Source organism: Tyto alba, unplaced genomic scaffold, assembly GCF_018691265.1.
Source record: "Tyto alba isolate M040663 unplaced genomic scaffold, T.alba_DEE_v4.0 Super-Scaffold_3, whole genome shotgun sequence".
Classification (NCBI taxonomy): Eukaryota; Metazoa; Chordata; class Aves; order Strigiformes; family Tytonidae; genus Tyto; species Tyto alba.
In genome coordinates this window covers 17957166-17976050 of record NW_024881304.1, presented here as the reverse complement: position 1 = coordinate 17976050, position 18885 = coordinate 17957166, and the positions used below count along the sequence as shown (strand labels likewise).

At 45.2% G+C, this 18885-nt stretch overlaps 1 long non-coding RNA gene across 1 annotated transcript; it reads left to right on the top strand.

The window, feature by feature from the left end:
* Positions 1 to 14672: 14672 nt before the first annotated feature.
* LOC122154048 lies at positions 14673 to 18316 on the top strand. The gene is made up of 5 exons (XR_006165975.1): positions 14673 to 14722; positions 15029 to 15192; positions 16098 to 16221; positions 17283 to 17347; positions 18004 to 18316. It is a non-coding gene; the product is annotated as an uncharacterized LOC122154048 (long non-coding RNA).
* The last annotated feature ends 569 nt before the right edge of the window (positions 18317 to 18885 follow it).

Below are 18885 nucleotides of genomic sequence, written 5' to 3'. Positions count from 1 at the left end.
CTGAAACTGCAAGCGGAACAGCCTTCTCTTGGAAATCCTGGGGATTGTTTTTGCCTTAGCATTGTCGGATCACTTCTTGTGTACGTGCCCTTCATACCGTGTTATCTGAGCTTGTGATCTGGAGGGATTAAGTATTAATCATGATGGTGGGGAGGCCAATGGCAGTTCTTTTTAAGAGATGATTATTTACTCACCAGGAGAGCTAGAGGAAGCTTTTCAAGACAAAAGTGGGTGCTGGCTACATATTTGCCATTGGGAAGCCAGCAAAATTAGGCCTCTGTGTTTTAGTCTTTGAAATTTCCCTCTGGATTCACCAGGGTAAGAGGACAAATTTCACTACTGTTTTCATAATTCCATCTGGGTTAAGACAGCCCTTAATGCAGCAGTTGCTGTCAAATTAAATGTCAGATGAATGCCGCAGAAGCAGAGAATTAAAATTTGGATGCCATGTCTGCCTGGTTCTCAGGATCAGACAGTTTTTGTCCTCGCAGATTCTAATCAGCAGCTTCACTGGCTCTGGACGGGCTCCAGCTCTCCAAGAGGCTCTGGACAGAGTTCCTGGATATCACCACGGACTGATGGTGGACGGGTCTGTGGTTGTGTCTGCAGTAAAATGCTAAAAGCTCTCCTGTTTCAGCCTCCTTTTTTTCTCAGGCCACCGAATTTCATACTTCTTATAGGCTGCTTAAGGTGTTCTAGGACAAGCCCCTTCTTTCCACATATCTTTACTTGTGGATTCCCTCTGTATCTGGACATCTCCTTTTTTTTGTGTTTGGGAATCACCAGTTCAAATTAAAACTATTCAGTATGATGGCTTGTCAAGATTCCTGCCCTTCAGAACAGCAGCCCTGCTTTTATGTTGCTTTAGGTTTCTCTCCAAATACCATTAATTATCTAGAAACTCTTCAAGTGTATCTATAAGTATATAGAGTACACAGAGGTACATTTAAATGTATCTGTAAGTGCATTGAGGCCAGGTATTAGGAATAAACAGGATGACCACCTGTTTAGCATTCAAGTTCATCTGTCTAAACTACCGTTTCCATTTGTACTGGGGTTGGGACATATAAATCAATGCCCACAAAATAAAATTGCTTTGTCTAATAATCCTTTGTGCCAGGGTTATCAATAGTTCATTAGTCTTCCTTTGCATCTGTCAATAAAAGGTGCAGTTGAGAGAGAGAGAGCTCAAGGAAAGAAGTGAATATATTCTGTATGGGAAGGAGATACCTTCAGCTTTGGCCGCTCTTTCTCTCCTTCTGATTGTAGACTGCCTGGTGTGGTTGCAAGTACGCACAGCTTTTTTTCTCTTGAAAGAGCTTAGAGGATGGTATATGGTTTCATTTATTCCTGAACAGCCCAAAAGGGCTCTTAAGTCTCCAAGCTATATTCACACCACGAAAACACCTGTGTGAGAAACTTCCACAACAGGATCCGTAATTATTTCAGCTGTCCTTTGGGTTTTGCCACTCATCCAAAAGGCACTCGTGCAAAGGCAAGGTGTCCCTTCCTTGCTAGAAATTCATGTGCCTCTGACCAAGATGACAGTGTGCTACGTGCTGACTACCGAGTGTCCCTTCCTGGGCCATCTAAGTGCTCCTCACTCATTACCCTGGTTTATGTAGCTTGGCATGAGAGATTGGATGTTGCCCCAGCAAGGTGGCGTGGCTTCAGGCAAGGATATTTTACTCGCATAATCTCACCAAGTTCATGTTTGCAGCATGTCATGATCTGGTGCCTCTCGATCTGTGTCACTAAACTCTGCACAACATGCCAGAGACAATGTATGTAGCACCTCTGTGTCAAAGCTTACCGAACAAAGCTTCAGCACATCCTTGGTAGTTTCAGTTTTTTATCAATTAGTTAGAACTCCGCATAGTTTCACTAGGAGGTCAACCAATAATTTGTGTCATTAATTAGATCCCAAAGATTAGTTGATGGCTCCGGGGAGGTGCAGCAGCACTCTCGTGCCCATCGTCCTGCGGCCGCGAAGCTTCTGCTGGCTGGAGCTCCACCACGACCCCACGCTTAGGATGTGAGTTGATCCGGCACATCTAAGATAGGCAGAGAGTTTATGTAGCTCCATAAAGCAGTTGCAAAGACCTCAAGGGATATGTAGAGTTTATTCTGAAAAAAAAAAAAAAAGCAGCTAAGTGAGACAAAACCCTCTGGCCTTCTGGTACTCTAGAAACAAGTTTTTGAGCCTACACGTACCATGTTAAGTGGACCCAGTGAAAAGTTTTGACTGAAAAACTATTTTGTCAGAGTATTGTTGCAATCAGTGTTTCATGAAAACATTTTGATTTCTTCAGCTTTCCCTGTTAAAAAAGCATTGATCACGGTTTGGGGTAATTCTAGTACAAAAAAAATTTTCCAATTTATTTTATTTCCTTTTCCTTTTTGCCACCGGAAAGTGAACAGAGGATTGAAAAGTTATGTCTTCAGAATATAAAAATATTTTCTCGTTCCCTTTGTTTCACAGTGTGCTGCTGAAAATTACAAATGAGAAAAAAATAAAATTTGCAAATTGAAAAAAATGAATATATTTTGAGATTTCTCACATGATATGTTTGCCCTTTATGAAAAGTCAGTGTTATTGATATGTTAGTTAGAAAAGTGATCTGGTACCGCTAGGCTACAGTTGAACAGAAAAGATTTGTCTATAAAGGACTGAGCGATTTGAAACTTCTTGTGTTACAGTGTTTTCCATCAATATTTCATCATAAGAAGTTGGTGCAGTGACTTAGTGGAGTCTCGCTTTGCTGGAGCAGGTAAGCTGTCTCCCTGTTTAAGTGTCATTCTTCAATGGTTTTCTCGGCTGATAAAAGTTAGCAAGGAGGATGAAAAGGGACAAATGCTCACATCTATCCTGAAAAACACGGAGAGAATGAAAGAACTGTAGTTGGTTTTGAAATGCCATCTCTTCCCTCCCGGCTGCAGGAGTCCCTGCCAGCCCTGGGGGTGTCCCCTGAGTCGTGCACCTTCCGACTCGGAGACGCTGAGATGCAGCACCACGGGCAAGTACTGCCCACGACACCTTCTGCCATTGCCTGCTTTGGAGGTGGCAGAGGAAAAAGTAGTTCCATGAGCAGGTAATGCTCTGGGCTTCTGAGGAATGCTTGAAATGCTGTATTCAAGAGAATTAATGGTTGGAAATTTCTAATCTTTCCTCTGCTCCAGGCCAAATGCAGTTGTTATTCAGAAAGATTATCCAGTAGAATCAACTTAACCTGAGCTTTCCTCAACTGTCCTAGATTTTTTTGAATAAAAACTGTCCGGTGTCCTCAGCCCACCAGTATAACCAGTGTTGTCTCCAGAGCTGCGGCGTCGTGCCACGTGGTCGGCTGACAGCAACTGCAGCAACAAGCAAGATTAAGCAATGGGAAAACGGGACAGTTAGAAGGTAAGAGGATATTTGGAGCATTTATCCACTGTCTGCTCCTTGTGAAGCTCTCCCAAAGCTTGACTGTAGCTCTGACTGTCTCACTATCTTTGAAGATCTGATCCAAGAAATGACTCAGGGCCCACCGGTGTTGCCAAATAACTTCATTCCGTTGCTTGCTCCTGCTCTTCGCCGTCTGACTGTCCGCGCTAGATGCTGGTTTGAAACGAGCCAGCTAGTTCCCTCCAGGAGGGACCTCTCCAGGGCTGCTGTCACAGATGCAGTGCATATTCTCACCATCACGCCGTCTCACAGCTCCGATGAGCTGTGAAACGTCCCGGGCGTCGTCTCAGCTCTCTTGGACGGACGTTGTGCCGTAGGATTGCCGCCCGGGTCCCGGCGGGTGTGCAGTGCGGATGAGGCCATCTCGTTCAAGAGGGAGCTGGTCCTGAGCCATGCCCTCAAATCCCGTGGGCCAAAGAGGGAAGAAATTGTTCAAGGTTGGACTGATGAGCGTGCAGCGGGGGCAGTTTGCTCTGACCATGCGGCCCGTTACAGAGAGTTGCCTTAGTTGTGAGTAACACATGGGTTTAGTAACAATTTAAAATTTACAGCATATTGTGAAGGTAACTTTGTATGGGAATACACAGCTATATTACTTTTTTTCTAGCTTTATCAACAAGCATAGCCTTTCTTAACAGCTTTTCTACCGTTTTGCCTTGTGATTTATTTTTGAATGTGTTATAAATAGCCAATGCCCTAGATCGGGTCAGTTCCCTAGGGAAATAAGTGCATACCCATATATTAGAGGTTAAATTCTTCCCTGCCTTATGCTCACTGAGTATGGCATTAGGGGAGATGTAAGGCGGGAAAGAACTTGATACTGTGTACAGAAAGTAATTTAAAGAATTACACAAATTACATTTTTAGAAACCTTATTATAAGGTCAATTTATTTTGTCAAATGACCAGTAATTAATTTTACAGAAGATGTTAAAGAGATAAACTCTAAACTCTCTGCTCTGACTTGGACCTCGACAATAAAATTACAAGGCTTGAGCGTTCTGGGCTTCCAAAGGTGTGGTCAGAGTTGGCTGAGTGATGCGTGGTGGTGAAGGAGGCGGCAGGGCAGGGGAGGGAGGTCTGAGCTTCCCCGGAGCCGGGCAGCGGAGGAGCCAGGAGCGGTCCTGCCACGCCGCTGCCCGGCAGAGCACGACCTGCTTGCTCTCATCAGAAGCTGGCCAGAGCGCCTTGCTGGTGCGGGCACCTTCCTTTTTGTGCCTCTGGTTCCCCCAGGGGTGCGCAGGTGGATTCTCCGTGCGGGGAAAGGCAGCGTGGGAGGGATGCGTGCAATTATGTGGCGATTTGGTTGTTTTTTTCCAGAAACTCTGACAGCTAGTCGTTCAGCACAAGCCACTGTTCGTTTCTTCTTCTCTGCCATCTGCTGTGGTTGCCCTCTTCCCTGCCTACTTGTGATAGAAAAATTGTCTTTCTCTCCATCCTGCTGAGCTTCCTGGATACCTGAACCCCCTTGTGCCACTGCTGGACCAGTGTCACAAGGCTGCTGAGATGATGTGGCCTGGAGGAGCTGGGTATAAATGCTGACCTCCCTGCGGGTTACCCACCCACTGACACTTTGGTTTAGCTCCTCACTCAGAAATCTCTCTTGATTCTAATACAGAAACCAAAACAAAGTGAGGTTTGAAGAAGCTGTAATCTGTCTCGTGCACTGGTGAGACAAAATCCCTCTCCTCACTGGCTGTGGGATTTGTACTCCAACATTCACAGCAGAAGACTATCATACTGCTGATGGATGTGATGTAATTTACTCCTTTGCCACTGTGAAAGATGTTTAGATACAGGTGAAAAAAACCTTCAACCTATTTTGACCCTATAGAAGGTCAAAAGAAAAGCCTACCTGATTTAACACTGCCTTTTTATTTTGGAAGGCTGCTATTCATACGTTGGTTTAACAACCCAGCATAGAAGAAAACAGCCTGACTGGAGCCAAGGAGAGGAGAGGGAGTGAATAACGACAGCACAAATCAGCAGTAAAGAAGCAGTCTGCTGCAGCACCTGTACAGAAAGCCCGAGGCCAGCGAGGAAAGTGGCAGAAAGATTGCAGTGGGAGATGGCATGGGGAGCACCATATGCACCGAGCACCGAACGGCTGAGAACAGCACTTTAAGCCATCTGAAAGATGGGGGAAATGTCTCTGTCCTTGAGTAAGGGCAAAGAAGAGGCATTTGTGAAGATGGACAGTTCAAGACCGTACTACTAATGTTAGGCAAGTGCAGGTTTGCTTTTATTTAAGCTACAGTGGGTCGATGCTAATGAGGCACTGGAGGTGTTCACAGGGATGCAGTGTGCAGACAGGAATCTACCACTGCTGTTGGCTATTTCTTTAGATGAGAAATGAGTATCGATGTGGGTGCATGAAGTTTACAATAAGAACAATCCATTAGTCAATCCAGGAAATTAACTACTTTGAATGCAAATTAGGGAAAGCTTCTGTTTTGTTTTGTTCGCTGAGTTCTTGCTTTAGATAGGGTTTGTTGCAGAAATTCTTTAAAGCAGGAATATAGTTGAATACCATTCTCAAAACAGCCTCCACTATTCCTATTAGGATGTTTGCAATTTATATGGTGCTAGATTTTTCTACTAAATGCGTTTTCTTCCTAATTTTGGGTTTCCCTAATCTGCTGAGTCTGTTCCACTTGGGTAAAATAGAAGCCAATGCATTGCGTGAAATCAGTACAGGCTGTTGAAGCCATCCCACAGGATGCAGGGTTAAGGTTCGTTCACCAAATCAGGCAGACAATACATTACTGTCTTTTCTGTGTTTTTTTTTTCCCTATTTTTGTTTTAAACAAGTACTGCTGGAAGCTGAAGGATGGGCCACTTACCTGACTTGCTTTGGTACCTAAGTCAGGGAGACAATTCGGAGGGTCCTGGAGATGTTGCGCTAAAACCTCCCGGCAGAGATGGCAGCTTCCCAGGGTTTTGATCTGGGTGAACTTCCTTCCTCTTTCAGGTCTCTTCCTTTAACAAGAACCTAAAATGAGGCCTTCTGAACGACCTAAGTGTTTGGCTTCTGGTTTTGCTTGGTCAATATATTATGTTGTGAGCTTCGGGCCGGCAGCCAGCGCGAGTTTGCTGCTGACATCGGGGGGTGGGCAGCAGCCAGGCGCCCCTGACGTTAAGGGCATCGGCGTCCCGGAGCCAGGCAGGACACGAGGGCTCGGCTGGAAAAGCTCTACCAGAGCCCCATGGCTTTACAATCCATTTACTGGTGACTGCAATGTTTTGCATAGATTTCTTTTCTTCTTACCTAAATGTGGACGCACACAGATCAGTCGATGGAGCTTGAAAATCGTCCCAGTTCTTATGTGAACATTCTGCTTCGTTAGTCCTTTCATGTGTTTTGCACAGAACAAGCCAACGCCAAGAAAGTACCTTGTTGTGGATGATCATAAACACCTTTTTTCTCCCTTGTTTTTCGAAAGGCAGCATGCATAAACTGAATGTTGTCTGTACACAGCGTTGTCATTTTCCATATATAACCAAGGTGTCATGCAGCTCATTATTTCATCACGTCTAGGAAAAAATTCAGTGTCAACAGTCAAGGCTTGTGACCGTCATTGGTTTTATTAAAAGCAAAAATGTTTTATCTTTTGAAGAATGGAAAAAAAAAAAATCGGCTCTTGTATTTTTTAAAATACTTTGCACTTGGTCTTATCTAAAAGCATCAAAAAGTGAAAAATCTAAGGTGACGTTATACGTTTTAGTGGCCCCTAATAGCCAGTCACTCCACCAATTTTTCTAACTTTATCTTTAATCTGCTACTCCCAAACTAATTAAGGACTGAATGCCTTTGGACTGATTTTCATTTTGTCTTGAGTTATTGTGACATCTTTACTACAAATTCTTTTTCAGTCTAATTAAATTCCTGTAGCATAAATGTCATTATTAATATCATCACCTTTGGTAGACTAACTTTGCCTTGGTCTCCTGATAACTGTGCATTGTAGGCTAACTCCCTTTCTTCCTGGTTAATATTTGAAAAGTTTGTCTTGAAGTAAGAACATCTCAAGGCTTAGCATAGACAGAGAATCCATTAATATAAATATATTAATTCAAATTGGTGGGGTTTTATTAAAACATCCAATAGTTACGCTATTATATTAGTTTTCAGAAGAATATTTCAAAACTACTTTCAAACTTTTCTTTTTGTCTTCAAAAATCATTCCTGGATGCTAAGAATTCTAATAATTTGAGGATTAAAAGTAATTCCCACTTATATGGCAAAAATTTCCAATCAAATCATTAATGCAGGTGGAGGGAAACCTCACTAAAATAATATATGTGGGACAGCAGAGGACTGACAAAAATGAGTATTCCTCGTTTCCTGAGCCCAAAAGAAGCTTTTCTGTGGGCTGTCTGCAGAGGACAGGACACGGTCCCAGGAATGGTGGGAGCTCAACACAGGACCAGTAGGTGAGTCCTTTTGTCCTTAGCTGGTACATACAAAAAAGAACTGCCATGAAAAAAAGAATTGATATGAAAATTTCATAATCTGTCCTTCAGTTGGGCTAGCATTATCTTGATAACTTTTTGTTAATCGTGAATTTAATAATGATCCTTTTAGCTCTAAATCCATCAATCAGTAATACAGCGATTTTCTGAAGGGCAGAGGTAACAGTGAATTACCTTTTGTGGGAGGGGTATTAGGAGTAAATCAACAAATTGATTCCTAGTCTAAAGAATTGATTAATTTATTAAGGTGAAGCTTTGATCGTTGATCTCTCAAAATTTTGATGAGCATTAGCGGTATTAGAATTGCAGGTCCAGACATCCACAACAATCTATTAAGTTAATAGGCAGCGAGAGTTTGAGATTGATTGCTATAATCACAGCACAAAAGCCGAAATTTGTTTTGTAGATATAGGTAACTGGGCCAGCTGCTGGCACAACTGCGGAGATGTGCGCTACTAGAAAAGCTGCCCGCTTAAATTCTGATGAACTAAAAAAAGGAGAATAAAATGCTATTCAAAAAGGGTGAGACTCTTAGAATTTGAGTCTAATAAAATAATCCTAAATTCTTCTTCACAAGTCCATATGGGTTTAGGCAAGCCTAAGTAAGTGTAGGAAGGATACTTCTATAAGTGTATAACTTTGCTGGCTCTACAGCACAACCCACATCAGCCCCTCGAGAAGCCATGGTGCACCATAGCATCACGGTCTGATTTGGAACGACGTTGGAGTGATTAACGAGGTCTCTGTAATCTTCGGATGGAAGCAGAGGGAAGTGGGAAGCTTGCTGCCGCTGTGAAATCCTCCTTCCCAGCCGGCCTCCGCAGCAGCAAACCCCCGCCGAGCAGGGGGGGCTCGGGGGGGGCTCGGCTGGCGTCGCACCGGCCCCGCGGGCAGAGCTGTGCCTGCTGCAGCGGCCCTGGGGCCAAAGGCTCGTCAAAATCTGATTAAATTGCCAAGTTCATCTATGGAGGAAAGTGCACTTCAGTAATTAAATTGCTCCGATGCAATTGCGACATTCGACAATGTTTTTCCTTGCGCTCTCGCTTGTATTTTGACTATCCTTGAGGAGGTCTACACTTCCAGAGCTTCCTTGGTGCTCCCTGAATTTTATAGGTAAAACTCGATGCCGTTCCTTTCTCTGTGGGTCACCACGAGGCTCAAAGGGAGAGGGATGTCTCGCGTGCGTTCGAAAGCCTGGCCCTGAGCGGGCAGGTGAGGCTGACGGTCCCAACACACCCCCCTCAGCTCAGAAACCCTCCAGTATGGTTTTAAACATGCTGTGTGGTGGCTTATCTGCTAAACAAAATCTAAATTAGAAAGGTTGATACTTAATGAAAAATAAGTTTGGGGATTTCGCATAAGAAAGCTGCTGTCACCGCCTTAATTTATTAGGGGAGAGTTATGTGCAGATGGTATATACAGAGTTATTTCCTGACTGTACTCCAAAGTAAGTTGATTTGTGGTTTAATGACTTTTATCAAAATGAAATAAGCATTTGATCTTTGGATTTGATCTGGCTATATCTGCAGCTGCTACACCACTACAGCAATTACTTCCAAACTGGGCTTTTTGCCCAGGCAAATGGAGTTTGTCCTTGTTTCATGTCTCACTGACTGTCCTGATAATACACACAGTGGTACTGTAGGTTTTTCCTTCCTCTAAATTTGATAGGTGTGAAAGTAAGAGAGTAATTCCCTTTTTTAGCAGTGTTGTTTTATTATAATACATTCACTACCACTGGTTAATTTTATCTTGAAGCTGCTCCTAACTAAAATTTAGTGTAAGAATGTGTAATTCTTTCTACGTAATCCTGCTATGCCCTTTTTTATAGAGAACCAAGAAATTCGTTTATGAATTCTAAATCTGGGAACCCTCGTGGTAATCTTCACATCTGTCTGCGTGGTTTAAGGATGAAGTTGTAGCGATACGTTGTACACCCACGCCAGACTAAATCCACTCCTGATGCATTTCCATGGAAGGCGATAGTGTTATACTAGGAATAACTTTACCCCCTTGTATCCATTTCTGAAAGAGCGCTCTTTTTCACTACTGGCTAATTAATTACTTCCAGAAGAAAAGTGTACTGTATTAAGATTAGCAACTCCTTTTCAGGACAATACTTGTTATTTATTTACTGTTCAGGACAAGTTTTCCCCAAGTTCAGCCCCAAAAGCTCCTGATGAGAGATCATCATTAAGATTAACAGTCCTTAGGGCTTGGTGCTGCCAGCTGTGACTTTCCAGAGTAGCTCCAGCTCACGCCAGCTGCATTTTTGACCAGAGTGTAGGAGACAGCAGCTAATTCGATGGCTTGCAGCCAGCTCACCTGGGTGAGGACTAAGGGAAGAAAGCTGCTGGTTTGCGGTGTGCAGTATGTTCTCTGAATAAGGGGACGCTGGATGAGGATGCTCTGGAAGCAGCCGGGGTTTGCAGCTAGGAGATCTGAAGGCTGCAGATTCGCAATGGCAAGGCGATGCGGTTGCAGAGAATTGCAAAACAAATTCCAGATTTTTTGTTCTCCTCTTGTTAACAGTCATGCTGGGAGAAAGCGCGCCGCACTTGGTATGGTTGGAAGCTGGATTTTAGATTGTCTTTTTTGGCAGGATGTTTCTTAGAGATAGGCGATAAAAATGGAAATAACTGGAAAGTGACTGGGGAATGAGTTGTCTGTAGATTCGCAATCCCACCAGAAACTGCGTGAGAAGGCTCTGGAAGGTTTCCCCGTGCCAGGGTTGCTGCTGCGCCTTTAGCAAATCAAACTACTTGCACAGTACTTGCTTCTTAATCCGGGAAAATTAAAACCACCAGTGATAGCGACATTGTCTAGCCATCTGCTCTCCCAGGTGCTCCCACGCCTGATCAGAGATGAAGTGATGTGACCTAGAATCCTACTGCAGATCTGGGATCATTCCCAGCACAGTCCCAAGCTTCAGTCTTCTGCATGACATCAGATGAAGTAAACATCAAGATTTGATGCGAGAGCATATGTCCATTGCATAATTCATTAGAGTTCTTCTCTGGAACTATTTTTAGATATTTTTTCAAACACAATTAGAGGGTGAGGATTATTCAGGAAAAAAAAAAAAAAAGATAAGAAAATTATGGGGGGGGTGTTTCAGAAACTCGAATAGGTACTTCTCCTGGGACTGAAGGCAAATTTGGCCATTCAGCTATGTGTGCTTGATTTTAAATAATTATTGCTGTCTTGGACATTTCCACAGTCCTTCGTGGCAGCTCAGCTGTGGGATGGTGTAAATCCAATAGCGGCACGGGAAACCTGCTCCTTTTTTTTACTTCCCACTGCTGCTAAAACCCCTGTGAGGTCAGACAACATAATTCTTCCCTCACACCAATTTCAGAGCCGTATCACTCCATTGCCTTGAATGCGGTTGTTCCTGATTTCCAAACACGAGACACATTCAAAACTATTTACCTTCTGTTTTGCAACGTATCTAACACTAAGTGTTGGTACGACGTAGCAGGCAGAGTAGATGGTTAGCTTGCCCAGGCTGTGCAAACTGCCTCGTAACTGCAAATCATTGCAGCGATTACAGCTTGTTCTCTTGTGTCAGCAAGAAAATGCGAAATGCATTCAGCTTGTGCGGGACACCTGGGATGTTCCTGTGTTCTTAAATGCAGGCAGTGCATGCCCCTTTTTCCTTGCTTCATTTCACCTGACACACACAGGATGAGTGGCTTTGCTGGAAGAAAGAAAAGAGAAAAAAAAAAAAAAAATTAAAAAAATAAGCAAACCAAAAAATACCACAACAAAACCCCCAACCCAAAAAACATATTGTACAGTATAAGTCACTGAAAAGAAATGGAAGGAAGGAAGGAGGAGCTATTTTGAGGGCTTTTATATCTTCCTTATTGCTAGGAGACTGCTTCCCGTGTGTGCAGTGCTCTCCAGGCTCTCAGCAGCTGCCTCATTTGTACAGCAGCGTTGAGGGCAATTTGTGGAGCAGCTTTGTAGGAGAGAAGGAGAAGCAAACTTGGATGAGAGCTTATTGTCATTTTTCAGTCTTTCTGAGACAAACGCAAGAGTACACGGCAGACAACTGCAGGTGCCAAGGAGAGCATCGTGCCTGAAATGTCAAGGATCTCGGGCTGACCTCGGCGTGTTACTCAGATTTCAGGACAGCCATGGCTTGTTCTCTGCAAGAGCGGTGTGATTATACCACGTTTGGCTTAGATTTGTAGCGCTAGGGAAGCCACTAATGCAAAAATGTAGTATTGCCAACTGAGCCCAGTTTTGGTGTCCCTGATGGTCAGCCCATGTGCTGTGTGGGAACTTACACCATCAAGTACCAGTGCCCCGAGTCACACCAAGGGCAGATGCTCAAGGCAGCTTCAGGAGAAAGCGTGAACAGTGGCCAGACCCACCGCTAGTGACTCCAGCGTATAGAATTCTCAATTCTGAGTAAAAATTATTCTCTGGGAACCACAGTTTTAATAAGGCACCTGAAGTAAGCTGACTGAGGTTGGGATTGTAAATGGACCAACCTAGTGTTGTAGTCATGGGTGAGTAAAGCCTAGAAAAAAAAAAAAAAACACCACCAAATCTAAGAACATGAGAATTTATCATCTAGAGGGGAGTTACTGGGACAACTGTGTAATATCTCTTACCGTTTTTTTCACACTAATGCCAGATGGCTAGGAATGGGATCCCCCACGTTCTCCTTCTAGTCTGAGAAGACAAGAAAATAAACAAGGAAAATGTCTGTGATGGTATTAGTTGGCTGCCTGATAAGGTGAGTCATTGATTTTGATTGCTGAAATAATGAGGACTGCTTTCTAATTTGATTACCACGTTAACCCTTCCTGCTCCATTTGGTCCTGCCCCACAGATCTCAATCATCCTGTTAGTTCCCACTCCTCCCTCGTGCTCCCTGCTTGTGACTAATGCCAAGTTTGGGAACAGTAGCCAAACGTCAGGTGCCTTCAGCACTGCACTGTGTCAATGGACTAATGGATTCCAGCAGATGTAAACGGGATGTCAGAAAAGCTTTATTCAACAAAAATTAATACTTGGAGGAGCCACCTCCAGCAGGTCCCAAAGGCAGGCCAGATGCTCGCTGTTGGCACGGGCTGCCAGCTCGGGGCTGGACGGCAGCCTCACCCCAGGGATTCCCACTTGGTGTCTTCACACCAGCGTGGTGACCTGGTCTGTGATTCTGGAGGTTTCCCTTTTTCATTGTGAATGTGAGAAGCCAGGAGCTCTTTGCGGGTGCTGACGGCCATGAGTAGCCGTGGAGCACGTGGCTGTGCTTCTCCTCCTCCACCACATCCAGGAGCGAGTACTCCCTTGTCAGGCTTTCATCTCTTGCCATGACAACAAAGCTGTCACACGATGAAGCTCTGATAAGATGTTACCAGCAAACCGCGCACGTTTGCCCACACACTTTTGATCAGGGACTGGTCCCTGTCACTGCCTTGTGGCTGGCTGGACTTTGAAAGCAGCTTTGATCCATCTGTGCCAATGAAACAGAGTTGTTTGAAGTCTTTGATCCTTTCTGTGGGCAAACTGTGGCCAGGAAACTTGATGGGCTTGAGATATTTCTGAGGATTTCTTCCATTTTAAGAGTCATGAAAAGTGAGATTTGGCAGCTTTTCCTGTTGGCTGGCTTGTGTTGTCTGGGTAGAACCAGACAAGGGCATTTTACATCAGTTGTGTTGCTACAGAAACCCATCCCTCTGTTGCTCACATCATCTACAAGACTGTCCTGTAAGTTATCAAGACTCAGTTACCCTTCAGCTACAGGACAAGACTGTGTAACGAATTAGAGGAGAAGAAATACGCAGGAATTTTCAGGTGTGGTCTTGAAAAAGATGGAAATTTTGGCAGAAAAAGATGGACGTGTTAAAAAATATTCCTGCAGGTTACTTGACAGGCCCAGGCTCCACGGATGAGAGGAGAGCCCGTGGGGTCTTCTCATCCGTGCGTGGGGTGCCCTGTGCTCAGGTTTTTTTTGGAGGAGCTTGGTACACTCTATGATCCCACGCTCCCCAAAATCCCCGGGTTCATGCCGTATGCATGTTCTGTGCACACGCATTGATTTTTAAACTATAATGTGCTGCCTTTTCTACCTACACAGTGTAGCAAAGCAATTTAGTTCCTTAGCAAATAAAGTGAATAACTGGGTAAGTATAAATGTGTTCCTTCACAGCCTTGTTTGTGACAAAATTGCGAACTAAATCTTCACAGGACATAGAGCTGCAAGTATTCGAGTCACATTCGGACAGCAAAGCCTACTGCACGCAGCTTTAATTACAATATTTCTCTCAAACACAGTCTTTCTCTCATGTTTTTCTGAACATTGTTTAAAGAACTGATGAAAGGGCTGAAAACTTTTCAAACTTTCCTTTTCTTAGGGTCCCTTCAGCTTGGTCTTTCATCACACTGTCGATAAACAGTTGAAAGGAGTCTTCTGAACTGCAGCAGGAGGGAGGAGGAAAAAAGGAAATTAATGATATCACCAAATTGCAACTCTTTCAAGTTCCCTTTAATTGCAGAGGCACAGGGAGCTCATTCAGTTTTTAATTCTCTGATCTCTTGCTCTCCCCAAAGGGACCAGTCTTCCTCTCCTCCCACGTTGCACGCGATTTTCCCGGAGCGTTGATCCCGGCAGAGCGAAACGGGGTGGACGCCCGGCTCCTTCCTCGGGGCTCCTCTGCTGGGCAGAGCCCTTCCCGGTGGGATTTTGGCAGTGGAGCAGCAGCCCGGGCTGGGCAGAGCCCTTCCCAGTGGGATTTTGGCAGTGGAGCAGCAGCCCGGGCTGCCCGTGGTCCAGGGAAGGCAGGGCCAGGTCAGTATTGCCGCTCTCCTGCAAGCCCCGAGGCCTTTCTCTGGGTGAGGACAGCAGAGGGTCTTCATAGAGGGCAGAATAAGTAAATGTTGGCCACAAGCTACGAGCAGCCTTTGTGCCCACCTCTGAGCACCCTCCACCTTTCTAAACCACGGCCCCTGGGACCTCAGCAACGCGTCCCCCAGCACACCCATGCTGGACCCTAATTTTAGGCCGGGCTCTGTGTGCTCTTCACCCTCCCACTGTCCCACGCCAGGGCTTCATCTCCTGACCTTCACATTTGACCTCTTCTTCACCACAACATAGGAATAAAGTCAGACATCCTCTAAACAAAGCTCTCAATCGCCTGATTTAAAGCCGTGCGACCTTTCATGCAGCCCTGGGGTGCCCAAGCTGTGACCAGACCCTGCTGGGGTGCCCCGGTTGCACTGCCACCACGCAGGGATGCTTCCTACTCATTTAGGCACCTGGTAAGATGTTCTCCCTATATTTTGTCTTTCAGACGAAAAGATAAAGACTTTCGAGCGGAATGGAGAGGATGTGGGAGGGTACATTGCATTTAGGTTTATTGTATTTAAGCTAGATAAATGCAGAAGCATTTTGGCATTGTTTTAGGACTCTCTTCTAAACAGCTGGCTTCCTGAAGAAGAAATTATGACACTTCTTGAAACCTTGCAAGTATCGTATTTGTTAGAAATGTCCTTACGCTGCATCATTCCATCTTGTCAGTCCTGGTTAAACCCAGCCTGCTGGCTCGGTGCCTCACCTGCCCATCTGTGAGATGGCAAGTGAGAGTTACATATCCAAGTAGTCCAAAGTTAAAAGAGAAAACAATAAAAACCGCAAGACTATCTGAATATTGCCACTGCCCACCACGGAGCTGCTCAACTAAACGCACCGAACGTGCCCTGGCCGTCTTTGTCTTGTGGGAAGTATCAGTGCCACAGGCTGAAAACTGCTCAAAGAGCCATTTCCACCGTTGAAAAGACTGAGAATTATAATTGCAACAGGTCCATGGGCAGAAATGTGAAGTATAAAGCTTTAAATTCAAGTCACATTGATAAGTATGACAAATAAGAGACCAAATTCCCTTAAAAAATGGGATTACAGAGGCTGTGGGGAAGAAATATTTTGAAGGAAGTTAAAGAGAAGTTAATCTGCTTTTATGTAATTGTTTCCCTATTCTTCCTGAACTGGCTTGCTTGGGAGACAGCTGCTTTCAAGGTTTACAGCCGTGCATATGGTTAGGGGGGCTGGAATTGGCAGCCGCCCGCCTGACAGAATAATGGCTAACTGGAAAAATAGCTGGGTATATAATTTACAAATGATACGACCGCATCGAAATCAGTGAAACACAAACTATTCATTTTTACAGTCTCCAGATTGCTGTCTGTTGTGATCTGTTCCCCCCGATTGCTCCCCCGCGCGCTGATCACCTCTCCTCCCACCGGCGCCCGTGGCGGGGAGGCCGGCGACGAGCGAGGTCTCAATTTTTGGAGGTTTGTACGTTTTCGATACGGGCGGGAGCCAAAGGGTCGGTACCACCAGGCGCGTGGCTGTGCAGAAAGTGGGTCTGCACATCGGCGGCGTGGGGGGTGCCCCGAGGTCGGTGACCCACAGCTCGTTCCTCTCCCACCCGCCTCGTGGGCTTCCAGCCCTGGGGGGTTCTCCGGGGGCTCAGGCAGCCCAGCAGGACTCGGACCTCCAGCTCTCAAAGCTCTGAAAGGAGCCAAACAGCCCTCGGTTGGTACATTTCTAAATTCTGAAATTGTCTGGGTTTGAACCCAAACTGGCTATGGTGAAGCAATCACAAAACCAGCAGTAAAACTGGTGAAGCCACAGAGTTTGCTCACACCAACAGTATTTAACCTTCTGCAGATAACCCCTGTCTTTCCCATCGGAAAATTGAAAAAAACCTTGCCCTTCAAAAAACAAATGCTTTTCTGAATGTACTGTTATTTTAAGTCTGGGTAGAACTACTTCTTCATGCTGTTTTTCTCCCTCAGTTTTTCTCAGTGAGGAAAATGACAGTAAAAGGGTGAGAGAGTGGGAACCATGAAATGCAGACATGAATCTGGAAAAAGGGGCTTTTTCTAAAACCTGGAAATACTTCATCTCCAAATAAATGGCTTTCTGTACAGATATCCATTTATCGTGAACACATCAGTTCTTACTTTCCCTTTGGAAAAAAAAAAAACAAACCAAGACAAAAGTGCTTTGTTAAGCCTTCTGTTCCTCTCCCCAAAAAATAGAGATGTGGCAAAACCCAAGGACACTGGGAGGTGATTCGTGTTGTGGCACGGAGGGACTGCATCTGTTCGTTCCTGGGATTACAAACGGAGGAGGCTTCTTTCCTCACAAATGCCCACGTTAACCTTGAGGTGATCTGTATAATCCATCCTACACCACGTGTTGAAAAGTGTCCATGTTTGAGAAACAAATGCCAGTCTTATTGAGGCATTAGTCTCAGTTGTATTCTGCCCCAGGACTGAAGATTTTACTAGGCTCAACTCCTCAGCTCCTCTTGACATTATCGCTCTGTTTGTTATCCCTCACTTAGGGAATTCAGCTGGCCAGCATGAACCGCCTTGATGTTTTCTTGTCGCAAATTCATGGCTTCACCAGGTAGGCAGTTTGTTACGTTTGAAATATATTCTGCATGGGTTGGAGAGGGTCACGCCACCGTTGAGCCTCTCAGAAGAGCCCAAGCAGCACACAGGCTGGCATGGAGCACTGATAATATTGATTTCTCCAGCTGCATTGTGTTACAGAGTATGGCCTTGCAAAGAAGGAAATTACTCCAGCAGTTGCAGTAAGTGTAAAAACTGCCATGGCATTTAACGGACGCGGTGCCAGGGCTTTTATAGAGTGTAATCCAACTCTTTCAAAATTCTGCTGAAGGATGCTTGAGCTAACAAGCCTCGGCGCTCTCTGATGAAGCAAGCCATGTACATTAGCTTTATTGTCGAGACACAGCGCAGAGCGTTTATTGCTTTTGGCTCATGTACAGTGTAGGATCATTCCGCGAGTTTGCACAAGACTTGTCTATTTGTAGTTGAAAGTGAATTATTTGCTCATTAGTGGTTCGGAAAGGTCTGCTTACTCCCACAGTGTGAGACAGCTTGGGCTTCTCTGTGTGATGAAACGCGCTTGCTTTAGCCCATGCTCGACGGAGTCAGAGAACCTTCAAGGTGGTCCAGAGGACGTGGGATTAGGAAAATCTGCAACTATTGTAAGAAAAATATCCATCTCTCTTTCTTTTCTGTTGCTCTTGCTTGCAGCACCGCCATCCCACCCTGAGATCTGTGCGTGCCAGAGGAGGGAGGTGGGAGCAGAGAACAGTGATGCTCTGGCCAGCCCCAGCCTCTCCTGTCACTTGGTCTTCCTCAGCGTATCAGTTCTGGTGAGCTCAGCCCAGGTTCCAGTAGCCTGCCGTGATCTTGGATTTCATACTTGCTTTGCACCTCTTAGAAAGCGTTCTCTGAATCCGAAAACATGGCAGATGGCAGTTTGTGAGAAGAAAACAGCTCTCCAGTGCCAGATTGAAGCAAGTCTGTAAGTTTTCATTGTATTTAAAAAAAAAAAAAAAAAAAAAAAAAAAAAAAAAGACAACAGTGCTATTTTGAAGGAAATAAGAATGTGCCTAATGCTTCCCGGTGTTGGCCCCGGGTGTTTGAATCCCAGCTGAGTAGAACTCCTTGGGTTTGGCCGGGGCAGCGCAGCGCTCCGTCGCCCACCCAGCCGCTCACGTCCTTCGGCCGCAGCGTAAGCGGCTGCGCCCCGGGGGGGGGGTCGGCAGCACCGCCGGGGCCACGGGCCCCCCCCCCCCCAGCCAGGCCAAGAGCTGCAAACTGCACCCTGCCTTTCCTGCTGCTCCCCTGGGACACCACGCAAGTTCTGTCGAATTGCAAAGGTGATTCTCTGAGTGTTTAGCGGGAACTTGGGCTTTTGGAAAAGGGCAGGAATTTTCCACTCACCCATGTTTATTTCTTTCATGAAACTGCAGCACTGCAACATTACAGTCTTTTGTCCCACTTCTTTTCTGAAATAAAATACTTTGTAGGCTTTGAAGAGGAATATCACAGAAGCTGGTGCTGTACAGTAGGCTTAGCATATTTTGCCTCTCCGGCTGGAGCATTTGCCACTCACCTTTTTCCAAAAGA